Source organism: Camelus bactrianus, chromosome 19 (assembly GCF_048773025.1).
Source record: "Camelus bactrianus isolate YW-2024 breed Bactrian camel chromosome 19, ASM4877302v1, whole genome shotgun sequence".
In the NCBI taxonomy this organism is placed as follows: domain Eukaryota; kingdom Metazoa; phylum Chordata; class Mammalia; order Artiodactyla; family Camelidae; genus Camelus; species Camelus bactrianus.
In genome coordinates this window covers 21607959-21620133 of record NC_133557.1, presented here as the reverse complement: position 1 = coordinate 21620133, position 12175 = coordinate 21607959, and the positions used below count along the sequence as shown (strand labels likewise).

Sequence of the window (12175 nt, the reverse complement as noted above, 5' to 3'; positions counted from 1 at the left end):
TTTTCAGTTGTGGTGGTCTGGGAAATGTACTTAAATGAGACAGGATCTGAGTTGGACCTTAGACTAGGTAGCAAGGGAGAAGAGGCAGAAAAAAATTAGCAGGACTAAAGCAAAGGACAACAAAAGTGGGAAAGATTAAAAAAAAGACTGCAATAAGAACTGAATATTAGGTTAAGGAATTTGGATTGTACCCCACAGATTTCAAAGCAAAAAAATGTTATCAAAATGTTTAATAAGTTTAAACCAGCAAAAGAAGGCAAAGAGTAGAGACTAGTTGAAAGCTATAATAGCAACTAGAAATAAAGGGCCTGGTCTAGTTTTAGAAATTGGAATGAAAATATTTTTTTAAAAAATGTATTAAGAGCATTCTGCAAAAACAAAACCAGTTTATTCAATGCCATAACTCACTTTACGATGACTGAATATTTAAATAAAGTCTTGAACTGTCTTATCTCTGCACTCTTGCTAATGATTTCCCACCAACATGAACTGTGCTCTCTCCGTATTAAAATCATAGTCAGGCTTCAAAGTCTTACATTCTGATCGCCCGGTCAGAGGTAGCCCCCTTCCTCTGAATTTCTGCAAGATCTTTGTAGGCAAAACAAATTACCTTGTACTGAAGTGATATGAGTACCTGATTGATTGTATGCACTTGGGAGGTCAAAACCTTTTTAACTCTCAAAGTGTCTCAAACAGTACAAGCTTAATAAACACTGATTAAGTATGTGTATTTATGGGGGAGTGGGCAGTAGCCAAACAGTAGCCAATTAAAGATGACTGAAGCTCAAGGCCTCATAGCTAAGAGAATGGTGGTATGAATTCAGTTTAAGAAGTCACAGGTGGGAGCTATTTTGTACTATGGGTTAAAAGAGGGGGAGACTGAAGGTTACTGTGCAGGTTCATGATTTCAGGTTTGCCTAACTTGGTATCCATAACCTAAGGTTTCCACATTTTAGATGTAGTAATGCACTCTGAAAGTAGCTTCCTGAATTCATGTTACTGATTCCTGACGAAATTATTTTTAAAACTTAATACAGTAACAGTCCTGTTATTATACAAAAAGATACTGACCCTCCAATGGATGCAACATATGTGGAGTTATTTTTCCCACTGATGAAGTTAGATTTTTCTTGATGCAGCCTGACAGCAATGGAGCCAACTCTCTTGGATGGGATGAAAGTACCATCATAAAACACAACCACCACCAGGCAGGTAGAAGAGGATGGAGATGAGCTTGGATGGAGCAGAGAGTGTGTAGACTAATTTGGTTAGGAGAAAATTGGGTGATCTTTAAAACATTTTCAAATAAAGTTGCCAAATTCCCATCTAAAAACAAAATCAAGCTGATATAGCTACTCTACAGAGTGACTTAAATTCAATAATCCATTTCACTGATGACAGCTTTACTGAGAGTAAGGAAAATATGACTACATTTTCTTACACCAGAAGAAATAGGTTGAAAATTCTCTCTCCCACCCTCCCCACCTCAGCCTCAGCCCACACACACACATTTTGCCACTGGTAGCATACAATACTAGGGTGAAGTCAGGATTTCAAAGTCATCCAGTCCCCAATCTCATGAGTCAGCACAGAAACCTGCATCTTCACATCATTATCTGGTAAGAAGAGCTCAATCCGTTTAATATTTGACCAAAAATTTTTAAATAAAAAGGCCAATTCTATATATCTATGTGATGCTTTAAATTTATAGAATTTTCTAATACAAGGAAACTTGGAAGATCATATACTCCACCCCTTTTATAAATTTAAAAACAGACCTAGAGAGATTGATTTGCAATCTCAGAGTACAAACTTGCAAATTATTCTCAATCTTCACCGGTACTATTCTTTTCAAAATAACAAGCAAACAAATGATATTGCTCAGGTAACAAAGGGGGAAAGTATGTAGGTTTTTGATCATTAAAGTTCGGTTTTAAAACTGAGCATGTGATCACACTGCCCTTTCCACCAATAACAATTAACTCTCATTTATAAAAATGTCAGTTTAGAACAGTTAGATTGAGAAACATTTCCTCTCAAAGTAAAAATAATTTGGTTTTAGATTTCACTTAAATAAAAGAGCAAAGAATATTTACTCTTAAAATCACCCCCCAACCCCCGCCCCTTTTTGTGTGTTAAAACCCTTTCTTCCCCTTCCCCAGGCTTTCTCCTCTTTTGTACTCAAGTTCTCAAATGCATAAGATGGAGGAACAATGCCACAATACAACTGCAGGCTTCCTGCCTACTGGTCAGTCATTATTCTTAAGACTTGAGAACTTTCAAAACACTGCTTGGGTTGCTTTGAAATTCCCTCTTTCAGATCTTCCCTCCTTCGTGGAATATCTATTTAAAAGAATGACTTCAAAAATGTCTTGTTGCACCCAATCAAAACTCTCTAAGCAAACTAAAAATGCTAGTCTTAGATATGAAGGTAGGATATAAATGCCTGAAGTGTGACAAACATCAATTAAAAAGTACAGGACAGAAAGAAAAAGTATATTTCTGGCCAAGCATAAAAATAGTATTTTTCTCCTATGTATATTAACCCTATTTCTGAAAAATTCCTTTTTTATATGGAAGGTATCTTATTACAATATTATCATCACTTTAACAATACCATTTAGAGATCTAAAGGTCTCAAACTACATTTGGCTGAATAGAAAAGGGCTACTTTTATTATTGTTGACAAAATGGTTCACTAAAATGAAGTATATTCATTTATTTAAAAATCTGTCAGGGGCAGAAAGAAATTACCAGCAGCAGTCACCTGGAAACCCGGGGAATTTCCCATTTCCTCTGACCACACTTTGATGGTGGCAGCAGTGCTTACTAATAAATTTACTTGGTTGTTGAGATAAACTAATGGAGCTACTCTAGACAGAGACACTGGGGGTTTGGGGTGAGGGAGTGTAAGTTACCTGCCCAGCTCACCACGGGTTCTTTCCTTTAAAGGCAAAAGCATTAAAAATGAAGGTTCGTGAGTAACAATTTGTCCAATTGTTACAATAGTTTTCACCAATAAAAATTTTTCGAACATCTCTAACAAAAACAAAAAGATCAATTTATTTCAAACAATATTCAATAAAGCTCAATCCCAGTACAACAAAATAATTTAGCTAGTCCCCTGGAGTTTGTTATAATGGGATTTAACCTGTACACTCAACATTCAATTAACCATGAGGCTTATCCTAATTGAGGATTATGCTGACTTGTGCAGTCCTTTCCCATCTATCCACCTACCACTCCTACTCAGCTGCCATTGCTACCGAAAGCAAAGCCCCAGGGAGCAGTAGATTATCCACTGCTATGTTATACCCAGGCCAATATTGTCTCCTCATCATTATGAGGATGATGAACAGTTAAATTTTAGTAATCTTCCAAAAGGTGAAGTTTCATAACCCTCACTCATAGTCTCTAACCAAAGAAATTAAACATTTCAGAAGAATACCTTCATAGGTGAACAGCAAAGTCACACTCTTTCCTAGCATATCAACAAAAAATATTAACAGAAAACAAAATAGGACACAAATGTTCCTAATGAAAAATAGGGAAAAGGACAAATAGAAAAGACAAGTCCATTTGCTCTTAGAATATTCTTTGAAATAGGTAAATTGTCTCTGCCAATTAGGTCAGACTTCCTTCCTTTGCCTCTGGGCCACAAAGTTTACTACACAGTTAGTTAAATAAACCTTTATTACAAACCCCCGTCCCCCCACGCCCCTGCAGTAAACTGACCTAGGCCACAAAACCTACCAAACTGAGTTAATGCTGACAAAGCTGGGAACTGGCAGTATGGAGTCTAAGAAGATTATCCAGTTTGTGGATAAATCAGCCTTCTAGACACTGCAGGTCTTCCTTTCAACTCCTGCTGTGTATCTTCTGGCCATTTTCCTGTTCATTTAACAACTTTCCACCAGAAGGTAGGAAAGGAAAAGGTGATTAAATTCGAGTCAATCCCATCATTTGTTAGGGGACTGAAAATAACATTAGACTCCGGATAAATTGCAGCCTTAACCCAAAAATAATCTCCCAGAAACCCTGTCAGAAAACCAAACAGCCAAGTGAATTTCCGAGCAAGTATTAACAAAGTGAAGAAATAAACCTCATTACAATAGAGTCCCTCCTCCAACTTAACTGTAAAATGTTCATTTTGTAATCCCCTCCCCCACCCCAAAAAGCACTCATAAAATGGGAGAAAATGCCTACATTTTACTGCAGCACTCAATCTCAATGCTATCCCTGAGAATCTAAACATACACTCACCTATTTCTTTAATGTGTTGAAAAAGGAAAGTTAACATGTATTTCCAATACTAATTTTTTGCTTCCAGAGCTTTAACCACTCAGTAACACAAAAAAGGAATATTCTATGCCACAGAGTATATAGTAAATTCAAACCAACTGGGACAGGTATTCCCTGGTTTAACCTGCGAGAAACTACAGTACCTCTTCAATCATCATCAACAACTCTTGTTTTTCTAGTCTTAGGTAGCATTTGAAGAGTAACAACTGTGTTAAATTGTGGTTGTTTGGCTGTGTAGACAGTCACTGGAGGCTATATTCATTTCATTCTAAACTTGTGACAAATTAAGTTTTCAAAAGCAGTCTACATCCTCTGGCCAAAACTTGAAATTATATAATCTAAAAAAAAACGCAAAAAGAACCCTAAAGCCATTTATTTAACACCAATTAGGGATAGGACAATAGCAACTGGGGTTTCTTATCTCACCCTATTGTCCAAACTAAAATATTTTTAAGTCATTCTTTTGAAAGTCTTCTCAAAAACTTACTAGTCTTCAAGTTAAAAGGAATTATTCTAGAATCATACTGCTAAAAGCACAAAAGACTGAATTTAAAAGAAAAAATTTTATCTTGACTATATCCCTGGCATAGAAAGTTTATTTCAAATTATCAATTGAGAAGGCATTAGTAAGTAATCATTTCAAGAACTATTTTTATTTACATGTCTCCTAGAAAAAGGGTCCAGGGTCCAACAGAACACTCACTCATTACTGAACAAATTCTAATTTATTTGTTGGGGGGGGGGCGAGGTATAGAAATAATTTCTATAGAGGGAAAAACACACAGTATACTCACTTTCAAAATATATTTAATATTCCCTAATCCTCTATCTCGAATATCACTGAATTTTTAAATGAACTGTTAGTGTTGGTAAATTTAAAACCACCATTCTAAAACTTTAAAAAACAGAAATCCTGTTAATTATTCTGGGGCTGTTATGCATTTTCAAAGCCTCTGTAGTTAAAGAGTATTTTATGGTAGAACTATTTCCTATAACTGCTCTAGAAACATTACAGTCTCCAACTTAGTCCATAATCCTCATGTCTAAAACGTACTTCTGTATACCAGAAGCTGGCTTATCTTTTTTTTTTTAATGCTGATTAGACAAATAAGTCATTTACATCGATACATAAAACACCCCTATAATTTAGGATCACAGGCAATCTAGATTACAGCTTATTTAAATGCAGAACCTGAAGTAACCTCCAGTGACAGAAGCATAGTGTTCAATATCATTTTACATGTTACAAACTGAGGCTTCATCTTACATACAAACAATGAACCCTGGCAGGGTTCTTCACCCTGAAGCCCCACAGATTATTTCTTTAAGGGTGTTAGTAGATAAGGCAATATAAACAGTAAGTTTGGAAGAGGTTTTCTAATAACCATCAACAATTGTTTAAGGCAGTAAAAAGAAAACAGTACTCCCACCACATTGTCCCTTTCTTCCGTTCATTTTCTTTCCCTGCTTTTCCAACAGGGGTGTGTTTCAAATTGAAATTCTTAAAACAATTATTCCGAAAACCAACAATACTCTAGAAACCAGTAACAGTCTTTGCCTCCTAGGAATGGAAATTGGAGGGTTTAGAGTAGGAGAGACTCACTTTTCAATGTTTTTGTACCTTCCAAGTGGTGCCTACACCAGTCATACTGGGTATAACCTATTCTAAATAAACAAGCAATAATTTTACTTTTTTTCCAAGAACAAACATTTCACAAACAGATTTCCATTTAACATTCTGGTTTATAAAGCACTCACAAGCCTCCCCACTCCCCTCCCCATCATCCTCTAAACAACCTGCTGCAACAAATACTGAAGCTTTCCTGCAGCCAGGGACCAATTAGGTGGATTCGAGACCAGGCGTTTGGAATCAAGGAGGTGAGCAATCTCACTGAATATTACTACCACTCTCACTCATCTCATTCAACTCCATTTAAAACCACTGCAGCTAGTCAGCTGGTACTGGCCTTCCTGTTTCTTTACGGTAGAGGTTTAATAACAAAAACAGGCTGGCTTTGAAGCGCTGCTAAAACTGCAAAAAGGAAGTTTTCACATTCGGGAGAGGGGAAAAAAGTTTCGACTTCGAGAAAATTTCATACCTTTCCCGTCTTTCCATTGGGGAAGCCTGAACTGCTAGTGAGACTTCGAGACGATGCTCTCTCCCTCTCACAACTGCTCTTTTGGTTAACTTTTCCACCCTAAGTGTCCTCAAACTGCCTTAGGAAGCAAACTAAGTCCTCCAACAACTCATGGATTTTTTTTTCTTCTTTTAAGGCATGTGCAAGACCAACAATTTAAATCATCACAAATTGATCAATGCATTAAGATTAGAAATGGAGGTGGGGAAAAAAGTAATAATAAAGACAGCCAAACCTCAAATTTAATCCACCAACTTCCATTTGCCATCTCCCAGCTTTCACACAAGAGGTAGCAAAATGCCTTTTTACTGAGAAAAACTGCTGAGAACCTGCCCGTGCCCAAAATGGAAATTCCGCAGATAATTAGCGTTAAAATATTAAAAATGCCCCAAGTGCAGGAGGCAACACAGCAACAAAATCCAACCCGATTCTGAGTTGGACGTGGAGGCTGGGGTGGGCGGTCGGTGGAGGTCTGCGCGGCTTCCCCCGCCCTTTAATTCTTCCGAGTAACTGCGAGAAGCCGAGGCAGCGGGAAGAGGGGGTTGAGGGGAGCTTTCAAAAGCAGCCCTGAGGCAGGGGAAGGATAAAACTTTAGGGACAGGAGAGGAAAGTGGAGCCCCGCGGTCCCCCCAAACTCCTTGGGGTGACCCCTCCCCGTGGCGACCCCTTCGCACCCCCACACACGCTGCCACCCAGCCTCGACTCCCCTCCTCCTGCCACGGGCCGCCCCAAGGCTGCAGGAAAGCCGCGCGGCCCCGACACCCCGAAACTATCTCCGCGCGTCCCCTGCTCGGCGCGCCCCTCAGCGCCTCCCAGAGCCGAAGCCGCCGGCTCGCGGCAGCCCGGGGAATTCGCCCTTTCCCTCCGCCTCGCACTCCACCCCCTCGCCCGCCGCCGCTCTTCCTTTATCTCCACTCACCGCCCGCCGCCATTTTCCTCGCAGCAGCTTTAAATCGGAAACTAGCCGCTCAGCGCTCAGCACTCAGCCCGCAGCCGTCGCCGTCGCCGTCGCCGCCGCCGCCGCCACCGACTCAGCCGCCGTGGCCGCCGCTGTCGCTGTGGAGGGGTGAAGCGGCAGCGGCTAGAGACGCGGCGCGGGGGCCGCCGGGATATGTAGTCCCGTGGCCACGCCCAGCACTACCGGTCCCAGGGGGCCTTGCGCGGCCTGGGCGCGGGGTGGCCCCGCCCAGTCAGGCTTCCGCGGGGCGAGGGCGTGGCGGTGTGGACTTTAAGGACGCTTTGGCTCACTTACCACCTGGGAGCTGCGGCCAGGGCTGGGGAACTGGAATGCAACCCTAGCCTTTCCCTTAATTTTCTCATATTTGTTTTCGTCTAGTAATATCTAACATTTATGGAGCGTTTATTGTGTGCCGAATATGGATCCTCAAAACGAGCATCCCTTAGGGACCAGTAAGGACCACTATTAGCTTCATCATTCAAATGAGCAAACTGAGACACAAGGTCAGAAGCCACGGGGCTGTATATTATATGCTAAAGTCACTGGATAAAAGGCTCTTGGGACAATAGTATATTCACTATATATTCTGTCCCGAAGTATCATGCCACGGAGAACTTGTTACCTACAAAAGGGAAGAGCTTGCTTTACAGGGGAGTGATCTGACAGACACCACCTTAATCAAGTGATCAAATTGCCAGTCACTATCACTCAGCATCACCAGTAATGGATCAAACTAATATTATGTGTCTCCTGATACGGTGCAACAGGGAAAACATAACTCCCCCCTCTGTAGGATTCTTGCCAAAAAAATAGCTAACCTGAACATAACTATGAAAAAACAATGAGGCAAATTCAGAATGTGGGGCATGCTACAAAACATCTAGCCTGGATTCTTAAAAATTTCAAAGCAGGAAAGGGGGTGAAAACCAAATGCAATAGGTGGGCCTTGACTAGATCCAGGGTTTTCTGTTTAATGTAAAAAGGATTTGAGGGGAAGTTTTTCATACGGACCATATATCACATAATAATATTGAATTGGAACTATATTCAATATCTTGTAACTTATGGTGAAAAAGAATATGAAAACAAATATATGTATGTTCATGTATGACTGAAGCATTATGCTGTACAACAGAAACTGACACAACATTGTAAACTGACTATACTTCAAAATATATATATATGAAAAAAATTAAATCAGTATTAAATGTCTTGAGTGCAAATAGAATAAAGTAAATAAGCACTTACCAGCTCCACCATGCTATTTCCCACCTGGACTATTGCAGTAGCTTCCAAAGCATTCTCCCTGCTGCCATTCAGATACTAAGCACCACGTTACATGTTGAGAATCCACAGATGAAATACTAAGACCCTGGGTAACCTTTCACCTGCCGAACTGCAGCTGTCTCCCAGCTGCTCTGCTTGCTTCTCCCATTAGTCATCCTATAAGCTACTCCCCTCTCAGTAGCCAGAGGGATCTTTGAAAAACCATATATTAAATTATGTCACTTCCAACCCAAACATGTTCCAATGGCATCCCCTTGTATTGGGGATAAAACCCAGACTCTGATTTGGTCTCTGCTTCCTCTCTGATCTTCTCATTTCTTACCCCATGCCAGGCACGAACATTCCTAATGTTTCCTGAACATACCAAGCATGCCTCAGATCCTTTCACTTGCTGTTCCCTTTGCTGCTTGGAATTTTCTTTCTTCCAGGCTTGCACCCTATTGTCACTCAGATAAATGCTGAACTGTCTCCTCCTTAGGTAGAGCTTGTAAAGTATCATACACACACACACAAGTCACATCACCCTTCTTTATTTTTCTTCATAATGACTGATATTACCTGAATGTTTTAATTGTCCATCTCCCTCTCTAGACTATAAGCTCCAAGAGGGCAGGGAATTTGTCTATTTAGTTCACTGCAGTGTCTCCAGCACCTAAATTAATGTCTGACCTATAGTAAGCACTTAGTAAACATTTGTGGAAAAAAGAAAAAGAAAGGAAAGGATGGAGGAGGAAAAGGAGGGGGGAAAAGGAGAAAGGAAAGGAGAAAAGAAATCAACCATCAATTCTATCAATATTAATTATTATGTATATTCACAGAAAGTGTAACTGACAAAACAATTAAAAAACATGCACAAGTTGTTTGAGAACCCAAGGACAGACCTCTAACTCAAAGGGTGTCAGAGAAGGCTTCGGGGAGGAAGGAACTTCTGTACTAACTATGGCAGGATTTCCATGGAACCTGTACAGGATCCTGTGCTGCCACCTGAGAAACATGACTATAGACTTAAAATCTAAGCCAAACAAATGACACACACTAGTAAACAGTCTATGAAGATGGCTACCATCATCCCTTCGTCCCTGTTTGCACAGGCCACCACTCCATCAAGAGGTAAACGGTATTTCCTTTTCCTTGAATGGGATTTGCATCACAGCAATTTTACCAATGGAAATGGTGCAAGTTACATAGTAGGCCTCTCAAGCCCATGCCTTAAGATGATTGGCAGCTTCCACGTCCTTCCTTTTGGAATCCAGCTGCCATGCTATGGGAAGCCAAGCCATATGGAGAGGCCACATGGAGGAAAACTGAGGCACTGCAGTCAACAGTTTCAGCGAAGATCCCAGGCAAGAGCCAACAATGAGTCACCCTTCTTGCACATTCCAGTCCCTACAGTCCCCATCAACAAGATCTGGAAAAGAAGAACCACCCGCTGAGCCCAATCAACCTACAGTATCATGAGAGATTAAAAAAAAGATTTTTCTTTAAGCCATTAAAGTTTGTACTGGTTTATTACACAGCAACTGATAACTCAGACATCCCATGTGTGTGGGCTTCTGTTGAATTGTGGTTGAGAAATTTCAATAGGCTGGAAGAGTGGTCTCAAATTCAGAAATTACCCCAGTGAAATTATTTGGCCTAAGGGGCACAGAAGCATAAACTCAGTGAAAATGGAATTAGGTCAGGTAGCTAAAGCCCTCCAAAAATTAAGAGATTCTCCTAGCAACATTTTTTTAATTTAATTTTTTTAATTTTTATTTGTTTTTAATTGAAGTATAGTCAATTTACAATATTTTGTTAGTCTCTGGTGTACAGCATAGTGATTCAGTTATACACATATGTGTATATTCTTTTTCATATTCTTTTTCATTATAGGTTACTTCAAGATATTGAATGAAGTACCCTGTGCTTATGTATCAGGACCTTGTTGTTTGATCTCTATAACATTTCTCATTGCACAAAGCTTCTGTTTCCATATTCCCAGGATGGGTGCTATGCCAGTCAGGCTTCTTGGGTTGCAAGCAACAATAACAGACTCTGTAATGTAATAAAATGATACACAGAAACTCAGAATCAAAGGGAAATCTGAAAAACCAAGCCCAGAAATGTCAAAAACCAGGAGAAATGAAGATCCTAAACATGTTATCTGGGACCAGCAGTAAAATCTAGAGAGGATCAATCATTTGATCCCATTTTCTCATAACCCAGTTCCAAAATTAAAATTCAAAAAAGGAATTGGTTCAATTGGTCTAGCTTGGGTCACATGTTGTATATGCAAACAACATGCTACCAAACCGATAATAATGCTAACTAACCTGCCTACAACCTATTTTCTTTCTTTTTTTTTTTTTTTTTTACTTTATTTTATTATTATTTGGAAGGGGAGGAATTAGGCTTATTTATTTACTTTTTCAATGGCAGTACCAGGGATTGAACCCAGGACCTCACTCATGCTAAGCATGAGCTCTACCACTTGAGCTATACCCTCCCACACTACAACCTATTTTCAAATGATTCAGGTGGGAAAAAAAAATTACATATACATATACAAACACACACGGAGAGAGAAAGTGCATGTGAGCAAATGCGACAAAAGTTTATCAATTGGTAAATCTAGTTTCAGGAGTACATAAGTGTTTATTCCATTACACGTGCAAGTTTTCTGTAGACTTGAAATTTTCCAAAATAAAAAGGGGGGGCGGCTTATGGCACAAAAAAGATAGTGCTGGCCAGCACTCAGAAACTCTCTATCTACTAGGCACTATTCAAAGTACTTTACATATATTAACCCTCACCATAACCCTAAGCAATGAGTCTTTTATTATCTCTGTTTTATAGATGAGTAAAGAGAAGCATTGAAAAAGGAAATAAGTTGCCCATGGTATGAGCACTAAGTGCTAGAGTGAAAATACGAACAATAGCTCACAAACTCATGTTCTTAACTATGTTTTCTGCCTCTCCAGAGACGCAAAAACAATAAAGACATTCAATTGTCATAAAAACATGTCCAGAGGTAGACAGTTTCAGAATGTGTTCATCAGAGACCAGGATATTACAATTCTTCTGCTCCACCATCTTCAGTATACTGGCTTTCTGCCCAGTTTATAGCCTCATGGGCACAAGATGGCTGCCACAGCTGAAACATCACATCAACTCACAATCAAGTCCAAATGCAGGAAGCAGAAGAGTGAACAGATGTCAAGAGAGACATTATATCTCTCAAAATTTATTTTCAGATATGAAACTCTCCCAAAATTACTCTCTTCCCCCACAGTGTCCCCCCACCCCCAAAACCACTATCCCCTTACATCTCATTACAGTGGAGATATGGGCCACATGGTCACCCTCGCTGCAAGGTAATCTGAGAACCCCAGCATTCACTACTTCAGCCACAGGCTTTAATAAGGGATGGGTGAATGCTTCTCAGTTGTCTGGTCTAGCCCAGAGGCTCTACTTCTGTCCCTACCTTCACAGTCCCCTATATTCTTCCCTC

The 12175-nt window shown here is 40.0% G+C and overlaps 1 protein-coding gene across 4 annotated transcripts in view; it reads right to left on the bottom strand.

Annotated features, from left to right (window-relative positions):
* NCOA3 (nuclear receptor coactivator 3) overlaps nucleotides 1-7542 on the bottom strand; it is a 105716-nt gene extending 98174 nt beyond the window's left edge. For all 4 annotated transcript variants that reach the window (XM_074347389.1, XM_074347388.1, XM_074347392.1 and 1 more), the window contains exon 1: nucleotides 7360-7542. The gene's annotated coding sequence lies outside the window, so the exon portion shown is untranslated. The remainder of the gene's footprint in view (nucleotides 1-7359) is intronic.
* Nucleotides 7543-12175: the final 4633 nt, after the last annotated feature.